The 23148-nt window shown below is 39.1% G+C and overlaps 1 long non-coding RNA gene across 1 annotated transcript; it reads right to left on the bottom strand.

Annotated features, from left to right (window-relative positions):
* Positions 1-1181: 1181 nt before the first annotated feature.
* LOC131254828 (uncharacterized) lies at positions 1182-14150 on the bottom strand. The gene is made up of 5 exons (XR_009175925.1): positions 14043-14150; positions 13340-13957; positions 13037-13173; positions 11765-12017; positions 1182-1650 (listed from the first exon to the last, which is right to left on the bottom strand). It is a non-coding gene; the product is annotated as an uncharacterized LOC131254828 (long non-coding RNA).
* Between the last annotated feature and the right edge of the window lie 8998 nt (positions 14151-23148).

Genomic DNA, 23148 nt, shown 5'->3' with positions numbered 1-23148 from the left:
GGTCACATCCCCACTGTGAAATAGGATGCCTTAAAAGACAGACCAATCCAATCAGCCACACCATAGAGAACAATGGACAACTGCCCAAAAACCTTCAAATTCATGTGGGGCCATTCAATAGTTGTATTGGCCAGGTATTTAAAGGTGTCCTGTTATAATGGTGGGGTAACCCACTGGAGGATGGGTTATAGTTGCAATCACCTCATTGGCATTTCCATCACCCATCCAAACTATTCATCAGGGCTAGTGAACTCTTTAAGGCTTCCTTGAAAAATTAGACTAACTGATGATTTAAGTAGAATAAGTGACGAAACTTCATGGATGGCCATGATTAAAAGAAATCATGCAGGAAAGCAAGATCTAAGGCAAAATTAGCCTAAACCCAAACTATAACTTCCGGTAGCTGCAACTTTACAAATTGATTATTGGATTCATGTATATAAAATGGTTGAAAAGCTATCAATGAGCCTTAGGAAATGAGAACTGACAAAGTCAGCTGACTATAAAGATTTTTTAAAACTTGGTATTTCCCTGACTTCATCAAATCCGATTCTATTAAATGAACACACTTGAGACTGTCCATTTAAATGGCATAGGAGATCTCTCTTCTCTTCAGATGTGTTGAGATGGGAATGAGATCTCTCTTCTCGCTTATCAACAAGGCATGATGGCTGGGATTCTCTACCCTTTTGTTTATTTATATAGCTGGTCTCATGCTCCTTTTCATAGACTGTTGGCTTGCTTTATGCCCTTCCGTTTATTTATATAGCTGGTCTCATGCTCCTTTTCATAGACTATTGGCTTCACTACAACAAATGGGACTTTTATCGATGCTCACAAGTGCCAGTAAAAGCTCCTAAAAGTGCCGGTGATTCTATAAGCGACGCTAGTCAAGCACCGCTAAATGGGTATGTCGGTAAAAGCATTGCCGGTGCTATTTTTCCAACGCGAATAAGCGCCGCTAAAAGTCACTTCGAGCGCCGCTAACAGTGGTTTGTGGACACTCTTTCTCATGAAAAAGCACCGTAAGATTTCTATACAAGCGCCGGTAAAAGCCTTTGTATGGATTTGAGAGGCGCTAGAATGCCAATAAATTTTTTTATTATATATAATTCAATCAAAACCTGTATTTTTAAAATATTTGAAACATAAAAATGATGCAATATAAATAAAACTGAATATTAAACAAAATTTATATTACTACACAATTAAAAATATATATAATATTCATTACAATAAATGGTCTTGAATATAAATGAATAAATAAAAACAAATCCTCTATATGGTCTACTCCTAGCACAAGTGGCGTCAAAAGGCTAAAGTGATTTGAACTCTGGATTGACCCACTTGTATGCAATGAGAAGAGTGGATCACCCACCATTAGCCATTTGAAAATTGCTCCTATGATAGTCAAAACAAGGCTAGTCCTTAGCTACTCCATGGAAGTTGGTTTTTCGGCGCTTAACGTGCTGATCTGTTGGGTGGAAAGAATGTTATGCGGCAATATTCCTTTATGACTTGAAGAGAGCTCTTTCTGCAGCTCATCAAGCTTCATCTCTAAACCTGATGACATACTATGCTTGGTAGCTTTTATATTTCCAGTGTTACCATTCTGTCCAATGCATATTTCAAGTTCAATTGTCTTCTTCCCTATTAGATGACTACAAGACATGTATCAACTGCTGAACATGGACACACCCATAATTATGCAACTTTAAGTATTGTTACAAGATTGAAACAACAGCAGAATAGTTATTGACGAAGCAAGTGAGTATGTACAAACATATTCTTGGTTTAATGTGAAATTACGGTAATGACCGCTTTACTTGAAGTAGGAATATGTTAATATGTCCTAGAGGGGGGTGAATAGGACTTTCTAAAATTTGATGCTTATTAAAAATCCCATTAATCTGATTCTGAGTAAATAGACATGCATTGCGTCGGGATATCTTCAAAGTAACTCTACAGCTTCCAAGCCACGTAGGGGATCCAATCATAAAACTACTTTGCAAAATAAACAAGATATAGATCAAAGTTTATGATGGATGTGACTGTGTGTGAAGTGTGATAAAATATGAGAGCATTTAAAGAAATCACACAAATAATCAAAGAAAAATAACAATAACAAACACAGTCATTTTTATAGTGGTTCGACTATTTGTCTACTCCACTCCCGGCAGATACACTTAACCCTTGAGTGTGCTGGATTTCACTATGGAGGTTTCACACGGTTCACCTCAAACCCAAGGTTTTAAATCTGGTTCACCTTTAACCATTACAACCTACACCTAGGTTGACTGTTTATGCTCCCCGAGCAAGGGTCAACACATAGCACTCGATTTTAGGCACATTAGCTAAGGATCCACATAAGGAACCTCTCACGTTTATGCTCTCACAAGCAAGGGTCCACACAAGGCACCTACTTTTAGGCACACTGGCCAAGGATCTTCTATAAGACCCTAAGTGTTTATGCTCTCTACAGAGCATGAGTCAACACAACGTACCCACCACGTATACTCCCGCCGGAGGCTTCTTAGAGGACTTGCAAGGGGTGAGAAACACCTTAGACCCAATCCTACAAAAGGAATGATCACAAGTGTCCTCTGGACTCTAATAACTTACAAATAAGTGGATGAGTCTCATTTAGTGCTTTGTCGAAGATTTCCTCCTTGTTGATGAAGAATCTTCTGCTTCCTTGATCCGCAACTCAGATGATGTACCAATTACATAGCGACGGTTAGTCAAGGCTATGATGAAATCCTACTCTCTTAAATGTTTTCCTATAAGGAATATAAAGTGATTTCAATCATCTATGCATTCAAGGCATCCCAACTTAATTATTTGCCATTAAGGTAGTAGCTGGAGGATCCTTGAATGCGGAAGTTCATTCCCTAATCCACTCTATTGAATATCAATGATAAGGGTGGATTGGAGGATGAACTCCCATGAGAGAAAGGGCTTTGGGTATATGATCTAAGGTCAAACACTTAAAAGCACTCTCTTCTTTCTCTACCAATAACTAAAGACAAGTTCTTTATTTATAGGCAAAAGGTTCCAATGGATATAAAACGGTCATATTTATGACAGAGTTCGATATCATCGAGCAGAGTCGATATCATCGAGCATATACTCTCGATTGCATCGACTGGCCGCTCGCTGACACAAACTCAATGTCATTCGCTTTTGAAACATTTTGCCAACTAGTCGAGAAGATCGAAACACTCGTTGATGTTATTGAATTTCAAACTCTGATGTCATTGATTCCTTGACATTTGAAAATGAGAGAGACTTACCTTTGAAATATTTCAAGTCAAGGATATGATAGAAGTACACTCGATATCATCAGAATTTGAATGTCGATGACATCGATAGTCATGTCGATGCATCGATAAATCCAAAGGATCTTCCGGTTATCTTGCTGGACAGTTTATGTCCATTCTCAATGCCATTGACCAGGCCTCGATATCATCGATATTTGAATATTGATTCTAGCGAGTGACCCTCGATCCAAGATAAAAACCACCTGAAAATATTGCTGGATAACTTAGTGTCCAAGATCGATATCATCGAAGGCCTACCGATATATCAAGTTTTGAATTCGATGATATTGAGAAGGACTTCGATATATCGACGATCTTATGATTTTTCTTAGTAAAAATAGGGACACATTTGCTCTGCTGTCAATTTTATCGAGTCAACTTCGATAGACTCGAGATTCAAATATCAATGATATCGATACAGCTATCGACATCAATAATTCCGTCTAGAAGGATATGTGGTTGCTGGACAACTTATGTCCTCATTCGATACTATCGAGTGAGCTTCGAGGGCATCGACAGAACTTCTCGATTATATTGATCATACTATCGATAAATCGACAGAGGTAGAAAAATTAGAGATTTTTTGAATTTTGAAAAAAAAGTTTTCTAACTCAAAAACCCTATGATATTCTAATCCATTTTAAGGGTTTTAATCAACTCTTGTTTTGGGACATGGGATGTGAGGCTTAGATTTACCTGTGGCGAGTTCAAGCCCACATTTGGTTGAGATAGACAGTTGATTGATCTTCCTATGGAGTTTCTCTATCTAGCAGACTCAACACTCATGCTAATTGACAAATCAGGGCACTTTCAATCTCTCCCTTTGTCAATTACATGACAAAATACCAAAACACCCTAGAACAATATCTAGAAAAACACTCCTAAATTATGTGTACATGCACTTTACATAATTTTACAATTTTTTCTGGTGAAGCACACACATATGTAGAAGCTGCTCCTCCTAACAGCATTCTCCCCCTTAAACTAGCTGCTCCCCTTTACACCTACATCACCACAGATAGATAGATATACAATTTTTTTAAATTGGGGTGTTTGATTTGTTCTCCCCCTTTTTGTCAGTCATTGATAAAGGATAATCCAATAGTTGATATTGACTGAAGTTTGAAGCAATAGGGAGAACCAATATTTAGATAGCATACATATATACCCGATAGATGTTTCAAGAATCGAAGTAGTTGAATAAACATTGATCTCATTTACAGAAACCATGTATGCAAAGAAGTCCAAATAGTGCAGAGATGTAAACAGATAGAATAGTGATTAAACACACCATGCATCAAAGATAATCAGATAAAGACATGGCAGAAAGATGTGAGAATTATAATTAGCCATAACCCAAATTGTCAAACCACAGTACTGCCCATGATTGGCAATAAACTATCCAAAAAAAATTCCAAGCCCATTCATGGGCACCCAAAACCAGCCATATGTATTTTAGACAATCCAGGGGCATATACAACACAATAGAAGAGACAAAAAAACTGCTCAGACTGTGCAGTTAGCGAGTCATCACATACACTCATGCAAATGTAGGGCATACAAAAAGATACCCATGACCCTACGATGAGATAAGAATAGAGTGTATGTGGCAGCACTCAAACTGTCTTTTCATGGAGGAGGTGCAGATGAGGACGGTGCAGTGTCGTCATGTCAACAAGTGAGTAGATCAGCCAATTGTTGTATTGTTTGTTGCACTCCATTTACCAGGCGCTTCAAGATAGAAAGCCTTGCGTTCACTGATTCCTTAGCTATCTTTTCATGGAGGAGGTGCAGATGAGGACGGTGCAGTGTTGTCGCGTCGGCAAGTGAGTAGATCAGCCAATTGTTGTACTATTTGTTGCACTCCAGTTACCAGGCGCTTCAAGATAGAAAGCCTTGTGTTCACTGATTCCTTAAGCTGAGAGACATCGCATTGTATTGTTCCAATTCGATCTTGATGGAGCTTAAACATTTTCGCATGCCCGAGCGCTGATGTGGTCGGAGCTTGATGGGGCGCAGGAGGTTCATTCCCAGTCATTTCAGTCCCTTCAGTGGGAGCATTGTCTTCCCCTCTTTCTCCTTCCTCCTAAATTCCTTCCTCGTCTTCGGGAAACTTGTGAAACTTTAAATCCATCCTTCGAATATTATTCTTGTTGAAGTGTTGAAGGGGAAGTTCCGGATTGTTTGTCATGGAAAAGCCGATCGCATTGCATATAGAGTTGATGATCCATGGATAGGGCAAGTGCACGTCTTGAGACATATGAATGGCATACACCAGCGAATGAACGATCAGGGTAGGAAGATAGATTTTGATTTCCACAGCCACGGAGTAAACTATCATGGCCATGAACCCGGTGAGATCAGACTGATTGGTACTTCTAGGATATATATTTGAGGCAAAGATACCCTACAAAATACATTACCGGGGTTCTATGAATTTGGATTTTAGTGCATTTCCTTGATACCATAGGATATCATGACCATGACATAGAAATTTGGTAACCATGGACTAGGTTTCAAGGTTCTCTAGGTCCAAATCAGGAAGACCAACAAGTGATAGTGTAAGCCCAAGAATGTTTGCAACCGAAACTGGAGTGATCATTATGTCATCACCATCAACAGAAACTATGATGGACGGAGGGTCAGACACTGGCGAGTGACAAGCCGCAAAGAACTGGTAGGTCCGTTCATAGTGACAGGGACCTCCAAAATTAAGTAGAGGTAGCCATCCGATTTTGGCTAATAGGGGTTCCAGATTATACAGTTGTAGGCATTCCCTGTCTACCCTTCTCTCAAAAATTAACTTTCACCCAATGAACTTTGCCAGCACTGGATTTATTCTGGCAGGAGGAGGTGCTGGAGCTCCAGATTGGGGCACGCCGCGTGTGGTCAGTCGTGTCCGCTGTCGAGTAGGAGTCCCACGATCAGTAGCTTTTGCTCTTTCCCTTAAAGCAAGAACTTTCTGTCAGGATGATCGTGAAGATTCCCTAGGCCCGGATGATTTCCCCTTATCCTTCCCCATTTTTTGATTCTCTCAAAAAGGGATTTGCAGAGAATGAAGACAGAGGAGCAAGGTTCCTTTTGAAAATCAGGAAATACCCTAATAAGTCCAAGATGAAATCTTGATAGTGAAGAGGGAATAAAGAAGTATTACCTGATTTGAGGAACATCCGGAACCCACTGATGAACTTCCTTTTGAAGGGGACGAGCAGAAAGAAAGTAGAGAGGAAATGTAATTTTTCCTGCTCGATCGCCTTTTATCGAGCTGCCTTCTTCGATATCATCGATCATTGTTTCGATGATATTGAGAGACCCCACTCGATATTGTCAAAACTGTCTTCGATATCATTTTCGATCATATGACTCTTCTTATTCCAAATAGGCGTCGATGATATCGACCCTTGATCGATTAATCGAGAATCTATATGACTTAACAACTGACATATCGAAGGTGAATAATATTTGTATTTTTCGTAGTTTAAAAAAAAACTTTCATGTATAGAGTATCTTTGATTCACCAGTATACACAACAAATTTTTTTTGTACAATCCATGTATTGATCAAAAGAATAAACATTAAGATGCTTATATATATATATATTGAGGTGAGGAACCTCAGTTGTATCATTAGGAATCAGCGAGATTGCATCATTTCAGCAAATATCCAGATCTCGATGCAAGATCTGGACTTGTCTTTTCATGCTCGATATTGCTAGGCATAGGGATTAGCCCTGCCTTTGCCTTTGATGACATAGCAGTGGTTATTTGTGTGACAACCCTTCGTAGCTGTTTTTCCTGATAGGTCTAAGATTTTGCATTCGTCTTTGTTGAATGTAACCACATGCATATTGTCACATATTTGAGAAATGCTTAGAAGATTATAAGCTAATCCTTTTATGCAAAAGGCATTATCATTTTTGAGAGATTTTATTCCTTTGATGATTCCCTGTCCGATTACCTTAGCGGTGCTTCCATCTCCATAGGTGACTACCCCATCATTAAGATCTGAATAGTTTGAAAGAAAGGATTTGTCACCTGTGACATGTCTTGAACAACCGTTATCTAGGTACCACTTAGTATCACTGCCTGATATATGATTTGAGTGAGTAACAAGGCAATTTTTCTTTTCTTTTACTATCCATTTTGTGACAGGGTTTTTAACTGCAATAGGTTTAGTTTTCTTGTTTGTCATTCTAGGCGGTGATGTGTGTGTTTCGTCTGTTCATATCCCTAGGTGGACTCCTATCATTTTGTATTTCTCTGGTTGGTTCGATTTTACCAGAATTATATTGAGTCCTCCTAGAAGATATGCATTCGAACATGTGATGTCCAGAATCACCACATATATGACAAACAGGAAGGTTTCTTGTGTTGCTTCCTGAAAGAGCAGCTTTTTTAGCCATCTGTACTGCATTTTTAGATTGAAATTTTTCATATCTTAAACCGCTCTTGTCCTTTCCATGTCTTCCCATACCTAAGAGTTTTTCTAACTTTTCACCACTCCGGGAAAACTTATAATTTACCTTAGTGATTTTTTTGGACTCTTCTAAGTCAAACAGGAGTGTATGATTTTCATTTTGAAGGAGCATATTTTCTTCTTTCAAGAGCTCAACCTGTTTGTTTAATTTTTCAGACTTGGATTTAAGGAAAGTGTTGATTCGTTCAAGTCTATCATTATCTGAATGGTATTGTTGTAAGTCATTGATTAGATGAGTATTTATTTCCAGAGTTTTATCCAAATCTTTTTGCAGCAATTCCTTTTTGTGTTCAGATATTCCAAGCCTTCTAACAATGTTGATGCTATGAATGTAAAGTTGATTGTAAGCATCTTGTAATTTATTCTGTTCTTCTTCTTCTTCCTTTTCAGTTTCTTCTTTATCTGATGGAAATGATTCAGTGGCTTGTGGTTCTTTCTCTTCCTCAGTTTTAGTGGGAATGATTGGAGCAGTGGAGATCATAAGAATTTTCAAGGATTTCTAGTCTCCATCGCTTTCTGAGTTTGACTCCTCTGTATCATCCCATGTGGCAGCCATTGCCTTACCCTTCATTTTTTTATTTGGGCATTCAGTAGATAGGTGTCCATACTTTTGATAGGCATAGCATTGTGGTTCTTTGGCCTTTTTACCAAATTTACCTGCATAAGGTTTGTTGTCCACCTTTCTTCCTCTGGAAGGACGGCCACGATTCTTCTGAAAGAACTTCCTGAATTGCTGTACCAACAAAGCCACTTCCTCATCTTCGTCTTCTCTTTCACTTCCACTGTCCTCATTTATTGTTTTCTTTGAAGTTTTTAGGACAGTTGTTTTGGATTTAGGAGTTTGTTTAAAGTGTAGTTCAAAAGTTTGTGGGGAACCTACCAATTCTTCTACTTTCATTTCATCAATATTCCTACACTCTTCAATGGTTGTTACTTTAGGGTTGAACCATTCCGGTAGTGATCTTAGTATTTTTCTTCAAATTTTTGACACCGAAACTTTCTCACCTAATCCACCGATGGAGTTGCAAATGAGATTCAACTTTGTGAAAAACTCCATAAAGGTTTCATGCTCTTCCATTCTAAGACTTTCAAACTGTGATGTTAGAAGTTGTAGTTTTGATCTCTTCACAGTACTTGTTCCTTCATGGGTTGTTTCCAACAAATCCCATGCTTCTTTGGCTATCCCACACATACTGATTTGATTAAAAATATCTTGGGACACAGCACAGTAGATAACATTCATAGCTTTAGCTTCAGATGTTTGCTTTTCTTTGTCGAATTCTGTCCACATTTCTTTGAATTTTGGTTTGGTGATAGCTATGCAATTTTCGAGTACTACTTGTTCAGTTGGTGGCACATATCCTCTTTCAACAATATCCCAAGCATCATGATCCAAAGATCTCAGAAAGTAGTGCATCCTAGGCTTCCAGTATACATAATTTGATCCATCAAATGCTAGAGGTCTAGTGACCGATGAGCCTTCTCTTTTGGCCATATTTCCAACTTCAGGTAAGATCACTCTCTAGGTGGTGAAGCCCTTAAGAGAGACCCTCTCTAATACTAATTGAAATTATGGTAATGACCACTTTACTTGAAGTAGGAATATGCCAATATGTCCTAGAGGGGGTTAAATAGGACTTTCTAAAATTTTATGCTTATTAAAAATCCCATTAATCTGATCCTGAGTAAATAGACATGCATTGCATCAGGATATCTTCAGAGTAACTCTACGGCTTCCAAGCCACGTAGAGGATCCAATCATAAAACTACTTTGTAGAATAAACATGATATAGATAAGAGTTTATGATGGATGTGACTGTGTGTGAAGTGTGATCAAATATGAAAGCATTTAAAGAAATCACACAAATAATCAAAGACAAATAACAATCACAAACACAATCATTTTTATAATGGTTCGACTACTTGTCTACTCCACTCCCAGCAGACACACTCAACCCTTGAGTGTGCCGGATTTCACTAAGGAGGTTTCACACAGTTCACCTTAAACCTAAGGTTTTAAATCTGGTTCACCTTTAACCATTACAACCTACTCCTAGGCTGACTGTTTATGCTCCCCAAGCAAGGGTCAACACATAGCACCCGATTTTAGGCACACTGGCCAAGGATCCACACAAGGAACCTCTCACGTTTATGCTCTCACGAGCAAGGGTCAATATAAGGCACTCACTTTTAAGAACACTGGCTAAGGATCTTCTATAAGACTCTAACTGTTTATGCTCTCTACAGAGCAAGGGTCAACACAACGCACCCACCATGTACACTCCCACCGGAGGCCTCCTAGAGGACTTGCAAGGGGTGAGAAATACCTTACACCCAATCCTATAGAAAGAATGATCACAAAAGTCCTCTAGACTCTAATAACTTACAAATAAGTGGATGAGTCCCATTCAGCACTTTGTCAAATATTTCCTCCTTGTTGATGAAGAATCTTCTGCTTCCTTGATCCGCAACTCAGATGATGTACCAATACATGGTGATGGGTTGGGTCAAGGCTATGATGAAATCATACTCTCTTAAATGTTTTCCTATAAAGAATATATAGCGATTTCAATCATATATGCATTCAAGGCATCTCAGCTTAATGATTTGCCATTAAGGTAGTAGTGGGAGGATCCTTGAATGCAGAAGTTCATTCCCCAATCCACTTTATTGAATATCAATGATGAGGGTGGATTGGAGGATGAACTCCCATGAGAGAAAGGGCTTTGGGTATGTGATCTAAGGTTAAACACTCAAAAACACTCTTCTTTCTCTACCACCAACTAAAGACAAGTTCTCTATTTATAGGTAAAAGGTTTCAACAGATATAAAATAGTCACATTTATGATAGAGTTCGATATCATTGAGCAGGGTCGATATCATCAAGCGTATACTCTCGATTGCATCGACTGGCCGCTCAATGACACAAACTCAATGTCATTCGCTTTTGAAACCTTTTACCAACTGGTTGAGAAGATCGAAACACTCGTCGATGTTATTGAATTTTGAACTCCAATATCATCGATATGAGGATCGATTCCTCGACATTTGAAAATGAGAGAGACTTACCTTTGAAATATTTCAGGTCAAGGATATGATCGAGGTACACTCGATATCATCGGAATTTGAATGTCGATGGTATCAATAGTTGTGTCGATGCATCGATAAATCTAAAGGATCTTCCAGTTATCTTGTTGGACAGTTTATGTCCATTCTCAATGTCATCGACCCAGCCTCGATATCATTGATATTTGAATATCGATTCTAGTGAGTGACCCTCGATCCAAGATAAAAACCACCTGAAAATATTGTTGGATAACTTGGTGTCTAAGATTGATATCATCGAAGGTCTGCCGATATCATCGAGTTTTAAATTTCGATGATATCAAGAAGGACTTCGATATATCAACGATCTTATGATTTTCCTTAGTAAAAACAGGGACACATTTGCTCTACTGTCGATTTTATCGAGGGAACTTCGATAGACTCGAGATTCAAATATCGATGATATCAATACAGCTATCGATACATCGATAATTCCGTCCAGAAGGATATGCGGTTGCTGGACAACTTATCTCCTCATTCGGTACCATCGAGTGAGCTTTGAGGACATCGACAGAACTTCTCGATTATATCGATCATACTATCGATAAATCGACAGAGGTAGAAAACTTGGAGATTTTCTGAGTTTTGAAAAAAGTTTTCTAACTCAAAAACCCTATGATATTCTAATCCATTTTAAGGGTTTTAATCAACTAGTGTTTTGGGACATGGGATGTGAGGCTTAGATTTACCTGTGGCGAGTTCGGGCGCACATCCGGTTGAGATAGACGATTGATTTTTCTTCCTATGGAGTTTCTCTGTCTAGCGGACTCAACACTCATGCTAATTGACAAACTAGGGCACTTTCATAATGAAAAATAACATAATCCAAGGCAATAATTAACCTAAGTAACTACAAAAAATACCTAAAGGAAACGCTCTAACCTAGCACTTGAATGTTCAGGGCCCTAACCATCATAACCATGAGGAAGTAGCACAACAAGCCTAGTTTGGCACAGCCACTTAGAGTCCCCACTACTCAAAAACTGATCAAACATCACTTGAGCACCATTTGAAAAATCTCGAAATTGAGCTTCCCACATAACTAATGAATTTGGATTTTCCATTAAATAGCCCAACTCGAATCCAAGGACACCAAACTCTGACAGAGAATTGTAGCTCGAAACAACCATTTTGCATATCATTTTAGAGTTGTACTAAACCATAGTGCTCCCTTTATGAAGAGAAGGAAAATGTCACACAGTACAAGGTTTAACCATCTCTCAAAAAACTAAAAATAAAAAAATAAAAATAAATAAAAGATGGGGCTTAACAGAGCATTGCATTGAGCGAAAATTTTCTGTCATGACGCGTTTTGAGGTTTAACGAAATCGTCAATTTACAAAAAAATAAAAATAAATAAATAAATAATAATGTTGTCATGACCTAATCCACGGTACCTTGCCAGTCACTAAATTTCTTCCAAGCAATCATCAGTCTGACCCAAATTGCTCGGATAAGGCTATGTTTGCAGTGGGGCTCAACAGATCGAGGGTTTGGATCACTGACCAACAGGCAAACCTTGATCATCAAGATGAGAGGATCATACACTCTTAATTTATTTCATATCCACAAAATGCTTCAAAAGAACCAATATAGATTATCCAACTCACCTTCAACCACATCATTGAAGCTGGTAAATGCATCTCTAAGAGATTGGTAAATGCATCTCTAAGAGATAATCAATCAAAGAGCTGTTAATTCTAAAAGAAACAATGGAATGATATAAATCATGTTTAGTGCAGTGGACAGTCAACAGACTACAAACCAAATGTTGATTCAGCAGGTTGTTGAGATTTCAAATAGTTGCAGTATGCCACAAGAGTTCCATATACATGCACATTAGAAAGTCAGTTAGTAGAATAGATGCCCATGGGACAATTTCATACCCATGGGACAAATCTCTTTTTAAAGAATATTAGAACAGATGCCAAAAGCAAGTTACATGCCATTTACAAAAATCAACAGAATTTATTCTATACAATTCTAACTTATAAGTTTGTGAGATTTAGTAGTCTGAAGATCAAAACCCAACAACCAAATTCCTTATCTAACCAAAAAAGTCCTAGTAAGAAAAGATACATGTATTTTACAAGACTAACCACTTGTGAATTTATGAGCTGGTATAGCATATCTACCTGCTTTCTGATCAGAGTTAGGGACGGTGAAGATCCATCTTCTTTCAAATTTGTTAAGCTTGCATCAGAGAGTTCACTTTCCTCAATCTCACTATTGTTAAGACAAATGGATAAGGATTCGTTCTGTATTCATGTAGCTGATAGACGTAGCATGAACACAAAATTACACAGAGAAAATAGTAAAAGACAATTTGTCAAATTGGATCATAAGCTCATTTTATGAGGAAAATATAGGCTTATCTTGTAAATCATGAGATATATTGTCATAATCACATCATCCACAAATTCAAGGGATATATTTACCTGGAAAGTATTTCTGCAGAGGTAGCTTTCAGGCATAACAACTTTGGCAAGATGTGATGGTTGATATATGTGGTATACAAGTAACTCAAATTAATCCGTCAGCACCAACTTAGATGCATCATAGTCCAAAAATCACCTTGAATTGATTACCAAACTAGCCAATTGGTGGACAAGTATCAGATGGTTAAAATTGAAAAATAAAAATAAAAATTAAGAGAAGAAAAAAAAATAAGAAATTGATGAAATTGGGATTGTCCTAATTGATCATGGTTGCAGAAAGAATGAAAAGCAAAAATGAAATCAACACTTTATGAAATCAAAGAGCTCGGTATTACTCTAATTTACAATGGTTTCCATGATTAGTAAAACAAAATCTAACAACAAACATTCTCTAGAAAAATGACAATGATAACAATAATGAATAATAACTGGAAATTTGATTGGTCAAATTTGAAATATTGCTCACTTTGGAGAGGAAGAGATCGAATTATATCTTGGCTGCAAGCGAGGGGCTATCGCTGCAAAGAAAACTCCAAGAGGCAGCTTGGCTTAAGGAAATTCGGCCATGACTTCTAGAAGGCTTCTCTGATTTGCAACTATCCATTGTGCATATTAATCCTGCATCAAGAAGAAGATTCCATATGAAAAGGAGATCATTTAGAAAAACAGTAAAGATGCTAGAGTTCCAGAGACTATTCCTAACCTTTACGGCAAGAGACGCGAGAAATCTCAAACGTTCAGCTTCACTGAGGTCAAAAGCATGAGCATCTAATGCAAGTAGAGCAGCCTAATAAGATGCATCCATACACATAAACATTGTGATTCTTGGAGATTAAGATGAATACAAAAAACCAGCATGAAGTAGGAAAACAGGCACTTCAAGCAGTTTCTAGAACTTAGATGGGTGTGTACATAGAATATAACCACCCATTCATTTTAAAGAAATAAATATGGTCCAAATATTAATTCTTAGAAGAAAAAAAAACTGTGGAGAATGAAGAAAGAGAAAAAGGCACTTTTATAGAAATTCTTCCTGAGTTATCTGCACAAGTTCCTGCCTTAAAAGTTTTTTAAACTATAAGAAAAGGGCATTTTCTTGTCAAGAATCATAAACCTTGTTTTTAAGTTTCCCCAGAATTTCAAAGGCAGTCCACTTTAAAAATCAACATGTTCAGTCGGCCCCATCCAAAAAACACACCAAAAAAAACAACTGCTTCAAGTTACTTTGCAAGTCAACAGTAGCAACTATTTAAGTTTCACAAATAATGCATCACGGGTCAAGGCTTGGTTTAGTAATCCTGACCATTGGCCCTGCCATGGATAGAACATGCCCCAAAAACCTCCTAAATGGAACAATCCTAAGTTCCTGACCATCATTTATGGCCTGAAAATAGACTGTCGAGGGAAAAGAGGAAAAAATTAAAAATTAAAAAGAAAATGAATTGAAAATCAATATAATGAATGAAAAAAAAATAATGGAAAAGAACTAAGAAAACATTTCTTGACTAGACTTGGTAGATTCAAGCAAGATCCATACCAAAGTATCAGCTTCAGGGTACAATCCACCTTCTGACACGGCTCATAAGAGATCCTCAGAGGAAGCAGGTGTGGATTGTGGAAGCAGTGATTTTTAAGAAAATGAGGAAGCAAGAGAGTTTAAAAACACATGCAACAATTACTATTGAAGAATTAATGACATGTATTCATATTTGACAAAAATACAAGCCCTAACTTGATTTAATTTATAGTTTAAGGGGACTTACGTATCTTTATTCAAATATGAGAAAACTATAGCAAGCAAAACTAGAAGAGCTAGAAGTGGTCTTGAAGCAATATGATAGCAGCAGTAGTTAATGTTAGAAGAAACAGGTCCAAAAGCAAGTAGAAAATACTACTGCTAAATGCATGAGCATAATCAGTAGACTGTTAAAGATCACAAAATGTAGAAGATACATAACAGACTGTCAAAATCATTGGTAGAAGATACATAGCAGACTGTCAAAATCATTGGTAGAAGATACATATGAGTTGAATCATCAAATAAAGAAATGCTTTGATCCTTAAAAGCAGAACATTTTTTAGAGAAGTATGAAGGAGCATACTATGTACTGAAGAAATAGCAAAAAAAAAAAAAAAAAAGAACTATGCTCCACCCAAGACCTAAAAAGAAAATGAAAAAAAGAAAAAGAAAAAGAAAAAGCAGGGTCATTAGTTCAAGAGGGAAATGTGGATGTTGAACCAAGTGTAGGACATCCTTCCACCCCTCTTAAGTGAAAAGGGTGTTATTTGGTACTAAGAAAAGGCTGTCGACCATTTATTTTAATAGAAGAGACCAGAAAGTCCACATGGAAGTCTCATCCTTGAAAATTTTGCGTGCATCCTGATGGGGTTTTCCTCCTAAGGTTAGAGGAGGTGAGGTGCGGTTTAGATGCCACAAACAGTGGAATCACCGCGCTAGTCGACCAGTCCTGCAGCCTGCTCGACCAGTCGAGTGAACAGTGCTCGACCAGTCCTGGGTCACTCGACTCAAAGTCCAGCGAGCTCTGTGAACAGTGCTCGACTGGTCAAGGATTGGCTCGACTAGTCGAGTGAACAGTGCTCGACCAGTCCTGCAACCTGCACGACCAGTCCTGGTTACGCAGATTTGAGTCCGATTTTGTTCGAGATGTGGAATTTTGAGGCAGTTTTCGCAAGGGTGCGAAAGTGAGTTTCCTAAACTATAAATAGGAGGTCCCTAGGGTTTTTAGGGTATGCAAGAGGTAATGCAAGAGGCTTTCCTAAAGCTTTGCGAGGGTTTAGGGCTATCAAAGGTGAGAGAGAGAGAGAGAGGAAGCTTGTGGAAGGGAGGTTATGCTCGTAGAGGTGATCTACTAAATCTCAGCCCTTTCACGTCCTCGTAATCGGTGAGATCTCTCCATTTCTCTTTTATTCTCTTATTGTTTATCCACTCCTGTATGAATGAAGAAGGTTGTGACATTCTACTTCATAGTGGATTATTGATATAGATGAGGTCCCGTGATTTTTACCTCTTTGAGGGTTTTCCACGTAAAAATCTCTTGTGTCATGTGGTTTGTGCTTTGATTTATTTTATTACTTTATTATCCCATAATTCTGATTTGTTTTAAGAGGTTAGATCCTAAAGTTTTGTTCAAGGCCCCCAACAAAGTGGTATCAAAGCCACGTTCATTGAACGGAGTGGGATCGATTTTGAATTATGGAAAGGGGCTCATCAATGATGATTAGCCTCAATGGTTCTAACTTGACCTTATGAAAGGCTAAGATGGAGGACTTGCTTTATTACAAGGACCTATATTCTCCAATTTTAGGCATATCAACAAAATCCAAGGATATGTCTGATGATGATTGGAAGAAGATGGATCCGAAGGCGGTAGGGTTTATTAGACAATGGTTTGACGATTTCGTATTCCACCATGTGTTTACGGAGGCCTCAGCTGCTAGCCTATGGCTGAAATTGGAAGGGCTGTATGAGAGGAAGATAGCCGATAATAAAATCTTCCTAATAAGACGACTTATGAATCTTAAGTTTAAAGATGGTGGTTCTGTGGCCGAGCACATGAATGAGGTCAGCAATATAGTGAACCAACTCTCTGCTATGAAGATGGTCTTGGATGATGAATTGCAGGCTTTGCTATTGCTTAGTTCATTGCCTGACAGTTGGGAGACATTGGTGGTGTCTCTAAGTAACTCTGCACCAGACGAAAAGATTTCCATAGAATAAGTTACTAGTTGTCTCTTCAACAAGGAGACAAGGAGGAAGTCTCAAGGGTCTACTCAGCAAGAGGCCCTTGTGATACAGGAACGAGGGAGAGGAAAGAACAGGAAGGGTGGGAAGGCTCGAGATAAATCAAGAGGTAAGTCGAATAATAGAAATGATGTTGAATACTGAAATTGTGGCAAGAAAGGCCACTACAAGCATAAATGTCGTCAGAATAAGAACGACAAGAAAGGAAAAGGAAAGGAGAAGGAAGATGAATTAGATTCCACTGCGGTCGCTTCAGATGGTGACATTGTAGTTATTCTTTCAGCAGATCATGATGTTTGTCTCACGGCTACGAGTCAGGACACCAACTAGGTGATTGACTTAGGAGCTTCTTTTCATATGACTTCACGTAGGGACTTCTTCATAGGCTACAAGTCAGGTGACTATGGGACCGTGAAGATGGGAAATTTTGGCGTATTGAATATCGTAAAAGTCAGTGATATTTGTGTGAAGACCGATGTGGGCTACACATTGGTTCTCAGGGATGTGAGGCATATCCCAGACCTTCGCCTCAATTTGATGTTAACGGGAAGGTTGGATGATGATGGCTATGAAAACCGGTTTGCTGGTGGGCACAGGAAGTTTATTAAGGGTTCGTTGATCGCAGCCAGAGAAAAGAAGTGTTGCACCCTTTACAAGGCAAGTGTCAATGTGTGCAATGGTGGGTTAAATGCAGAGGAAGATTCAGCTATTGACATGTGGCACAGGCGTTTAGGCCACATGAGTGAAAAAGGGCTTCAGCTACTTGCGAGGAAGCGGCTCCTTCCAGACGTGACAGGTATACCTCTCAAAACCTGTCTTGATTGTTTATCAGGGAAACAATATAGAGTTTCATTTGTTAAATTTACTTCTCATGTTAATAAAGTGCATGCATTAGATTTGGTTTATTCTTATGTTTGTGGTCCTATGAGGATAAAAACCTTGGGTGGGGTATTGTATTTTGTCACTTTTATAGATGATGCATCTAGGAGGGTTTGGGTTTATGCTTTGAAATCCAAGGATGAGGCCTTTGGTGTGTTTAAATTGTTTCATACTATGGTCGAGAGAGAGACAGGTAGATCATTGAAGTGCATCCGCACTGACAATGGTGGTGAATACATTGGTGACTTTCATGAGTATTGTAAGTCCCTGGGTATACGGCATGAACACACGGTTCCCAAGACCCCCCAGCATAATGGTGTAGACGAGCGAATGAATCGCACCATTGTTTAGAGAATTAGATGCATGTTATCCCATGCGAAGTTGCCTAAGACATTCTAGGGAGAAACAATGCACACGGCAGTGTATTTGATAAACAGGTCTCCATCAGCCCCGTTGAATGGAGAAGTGCCTGAGAAGGTGTGGACTAGACAGGATTCATCGTACGTACAGTCATCTCAGGGTGTTTGGATGCAGGGCATCCGTTCACGTACCAAAGGACGAAGGTCCAAGCTCGATATGAAGATCAGGCAATGTGTGTTCTTGGGGTATGGTGATGAAAAGTTCGGTTACAGATTGTAGGATCCGACCGAGAAAAAGCTTGTTTGGAGCGGAGATGTGGTTTTCTTTGAAGATCAGTGTATAGAAGACATTGGTAAGCCAGAGAAGAACCAGCCTAGTTTAGGTGAGCTAGAGGACATGAATCCGATTATTCCTCCCGTGGTGCCTGATAATAGGGGAGTACAGCAAGGTGCAGAGGATGAGGGAGTTCCTTTAGAAGATGGACTAGGGGAGCAGTCACCGCTTGATCCACCTGTTGATCCACAGGTGAGGAGGTCATCTAGGGCCAGACAGCTGTCCAAGAGGTACTCACTGTATAGTACATTATGCTGACTGACGGGGGAGAGTCAGAAGATTATTCTGAGGCCCTAACCGACGAGCATAAGGGGGAGTGGTTGAAAGCTATGTAAGAAGAGATGAAATCCTTGCATAAGAACCACACCTATGATATGGTGAAACTGCCTAAGGGCAAGAAAGCTTTGAGCATCAAGTCAGTGTTCAGAAAGAAGGTTGAGCAGAAGAATTTACAAACGAGGTTCAAGGCCAAACTTGTGGTGAAAGGGTTTGGTCAGAGGAAAGGCATAGACTTCAAGGAGATATTCTCACCAGTGGTAAAGATGACATCCATACGGATGTTGCTTAGGTTGGCGGTTAGCATGGATCTTGAGATAGAACAGTTAGATGTTAAAACTGCTTTTCTCCATGGTGACCTAGAAGAAGAGATCTACATGCACCAACCAGAGGGGTTTGAAGTCAAGGGCAAAGAGCATAGGTGTGCAGGCTGAGGAAGAGCTTTTATGGGCTGAAAGGTGCTCCACGGCAATGGTACAAGAAGTTCGACTCATTTATGTTAAAGCATGGGTATGATAGAACGGAATCGGACCATTGTGTGTTCACACGCAAGTACTCAAATGGTGATTTCTTAGTTCTGCTGCTATACGTTGATGACATGCTCACATGGGAAAAGACATAAAGAAGATCGACAGGCTGAAACAGGAGTTGGGCAAGTCGTTTGCGATGAAAGACTTGGGCTCGGCTAAACAGATCCTACGAATGGAGATAACCTGTGACAGAAGCAGCAGGAAGCTTTGGCTGTCACAAGAGCTCTATATTAAGAAAGTCCTAGAGCGGTTCAATATGAATGCGGCGAAGCCGGTTAGCACTACACTAGATGGTCACTTCAAATTGAGCGACAGACAGTGTCCCAAGATGAAGGCAGAGGTGGAAAAGATGCAGATGATACCCTACGCATTAGCTATAAGAAGTTTGATATATGGTATAGTGTGTATACGCCTAGACATAGCATATGCGGTTGGTGTTGTCAGCCGGTATCTAGTCCATCCTGGCAAAGAGCATTGGGCAGAGGTGAAATGGATACTGCAGAATCTAAGAGGCTCATCCAGGTTAAGCCTATGCTATTGTGACAGTAAACCTATGTTAAAGGGCTACACAAATGTAGATATGGTAGGCGACATAGACTCCAAGAAGTCTACATCAGGGTTCATGTTCACGTTTGCAGGGGGAGCGGTTTCTTGGCAAAGAAAGCTGCAGAAGGTCGTAGTATTGTCGACGACAGAGGCCAAGTACATTACAGTCATAGAGGCATTTAAAGAGATGCTTTGGATGAAAATGTTCCTACAGGAACTTAGCCTGAAGCAGGAACAACACATGATCTATTGCGATAGTCAAAGTGTTATACACTTGAGCAAGAATCCAAGTCAGCACTCAAGTCAAAGCACATAGAGATTTGGTATCACTGGATCATGGATACTTTGGAACAAAAGGTGTTACAGCTTGAGAAGGTCCACGCGGATGATAATGGGTCAGACATGATGACCAAGGCTTTGCTTAAGGGCAAGTTTGAGGTTTGTAGAAACCTGGTTGACTTGAAGTAAGTGAATTCCTCTTGAGTCAGAAAGGGAAAGCTTTGATGGAGTTTTCCTCCTCAGGTCAGAGGAGATGAGGTGTGGTTCGGATGCCACAAACAGTGGAATCACCGCACTGCTTGACCAGTCCTGCAGCTTGCTCGACTGATCGAGTGAATAGTGCTCGACCAGTCCTGGGTCACTTAACTCAAAGTCTAGAGGACTCTATGAACAGTACTCGACCGATCGAGGGTCAGCTCAAGCAGTCGACTGAACAGTGCTGGACCAGTCCTGCAGCCTGCACGACCAGTTCTGGTTACGCAGATTTGAGTCTGATTTTGTGCGGGATGTAGAATTTTGAGGCGGTTTCGCAAGGGTACGAAAGAGAGTTTCCTAAACTATAAATAAGAGGTCCCTAGGGTTTTTTAGGGTATGCAAAAGGTATTGCAAGAGGGTTTCCTAAAGCTTTGCAATGGTTTGTTAAAGGGTTTAAGGCTATCAAAGGTGAGAGAGAGAGAGAAAGAGAGAGAGGAAGCTTGTGGACGGGAGGTTATGCTCGTAGAGGTGATCTACTATATTTCAACGCTTCCACGTCCTCGTAATCGGTGAGATCTCTCCATTTTTCTTTTATTCTCTTATTGCTTATCCACTCCTGCATGAATGAAGAAGGTTGTAACATTCTACTTCATAGTGGATTGTTGATCTGGATGAGGTCCCGTGGTTTTTACCTCTTTGAGGGTTTTCCACGTAAAATTCTCTCATGTCATGTGGTTTGTGCTTTGATTTATTTCATTACTTTATTATCCCATAAATCTAGTTTGTTTTGGGAGGGTAGATCCTAAGGTTTTGTGTAAGGCCCCCAACACATCCAGCCACAATACCTCTGGTTGTTTCCATACCGATAAACACTATGTATGATTTAAAAGAATGTACATAAAGTAAAGGTCATTCACCTTTTCAAAATCACATCTACTTCAGAAAAACCATTGGCCAAACAAGGCTATGGTGAGGGGCTATCACCCTATCAAAATTGGGAACGGATTAGGTGCGGTCCCATCCTCACCAAAGATGGTGCAGCCTTAAACGTGGGGCCCACCTTGATGTATGTATTCTATATCCACACCGTACATCCATTTTTATAGATCATTTTAGGGTATGAACCTAAGAATTAAGTAGATCGAATTCTCAGGTGGACCTTACCATAGGAAATTGTGGTTATTGAATGCCATACCATTAAAAACTTCTTGAGGCCTAGTGTATTATTTATTTTCCATCTAACTTGTTGATAGGGTTAAATAAATATGGATGAAAGGAAAAATAAATAAATATCTGCTTGATCTAAAACTTATGTAGCTCATTAATGGACAGTCACCACCATTTCTAATGGTATGTTCCTCCTGAGAATTGGACCCTCTTCATTTCTTCGTTCATGCCCAAAGATAATCTTAAAAGAAAAAAAAAGGTCTGAACCATTTCAATGCTTAAGATTGGCAAATTTACTGATCAATATCGATAAAATAAAAAATAAAAAAAATTAGGTCACTTCATGCACAGTCAGGCCTCAACACTCAATTATAAACAATATCACACCCGAGTAAGAGATGTGCAAATGTGCCTTTTGCAGATCATAAACTATAGCCATATTTACAGAGATAAAGACGGTGAATGTGATTGGGACAATAGCAGTTCCAGACCATTATCATCATATTCCCATTTTTGTGGCACATTTTGCAGACAAGAGCGTTAGCACATCCAACTATTAATATTTTTCTAGATGCACTAAACAGCTCCAATCTAGTGCATGTGCACCAGTTGATGCATACTCAATTTCATTCTCATTCTGGGATACATCCAAACAAGTGTTCAAGAGTTCATATTCAAATTTCAAATTTAGCCATCAAACTTCATATTTAACTAATTAGGCCGCTGGATAGGAGTGGATTAGGTGAGACCCTGAACTCACCCAAGATGATGCGGTCCACACCATGGGGCCCACCTTGATGAATATATTTTATATCCAAGCTATCTCCTTCAGGCACTCCTCTACTCTCATGGTGCGGACCTATACACAAGCATCAAAACCAGTTAGAATTACAAGGATCCATTCAAGACATGGCCTACAAATCAGACCATTCAACTGATTTCCCATTTCATCTTGCATGGAACTATTTAAAATTTGTAAACTCCACTGTCATGATCTAATGTTGAATACTTGACATAAGGTGTTAGTCTAGAGGATTGAATAACGCAATAGAGAACAGGGGATTTTCATTTGATCTAGAACTAATGTTATTAGTCATGAGAAAATAGGCATTGGTATTCAACTGGTTACCTGGTTTTCAACTGTAAATCTTGTCGGAGACTTTCTATCTTCTCATCTGCATGAAAAGGTTGGATGGTTTTTCAATTCCCATGGCATTGCTGCCACCAAATGCAGAGAAACTACCACTCCCTTGCGAGTTGCCAAAGGCCCCAAAGACTGAAATAAAGGAAATAAGTTGCTTTTGGAAGTTAAAAAGCAAAAGAAGTAACTTACTTTTTCTTAAGAGATACTTATGTAAGTTTAATAACCAAACTAAATAAGAAGTAACTTCTTGACTTACATAAGTTAGAAGGACTGTGAATGAAGTTAGAAGGAGTAGAGTTCAACCTGATGTATGAGAGGGTACCACTACAAGAAGAAG

Source organism: Magnolia sinica, chromosome 9 (genome assembly GCF_029962835.1).
Source record: "Magnolia sinica isolate HGM2019 chromosome 9, MsV1, whole genome shotgun sequence".
In the NCBI taxonomy this organism is placed as follows: domain Eukaryota; kingdom Viridiplantae; phylum Streptophyta; class Magnoliopsida; order Magnoliales; family Magnoliaceae; genus Magnolia; species Magnolia sinica.
This window is presented reverse-complemented; position numbering and strand designations above follow the sequence as displayed.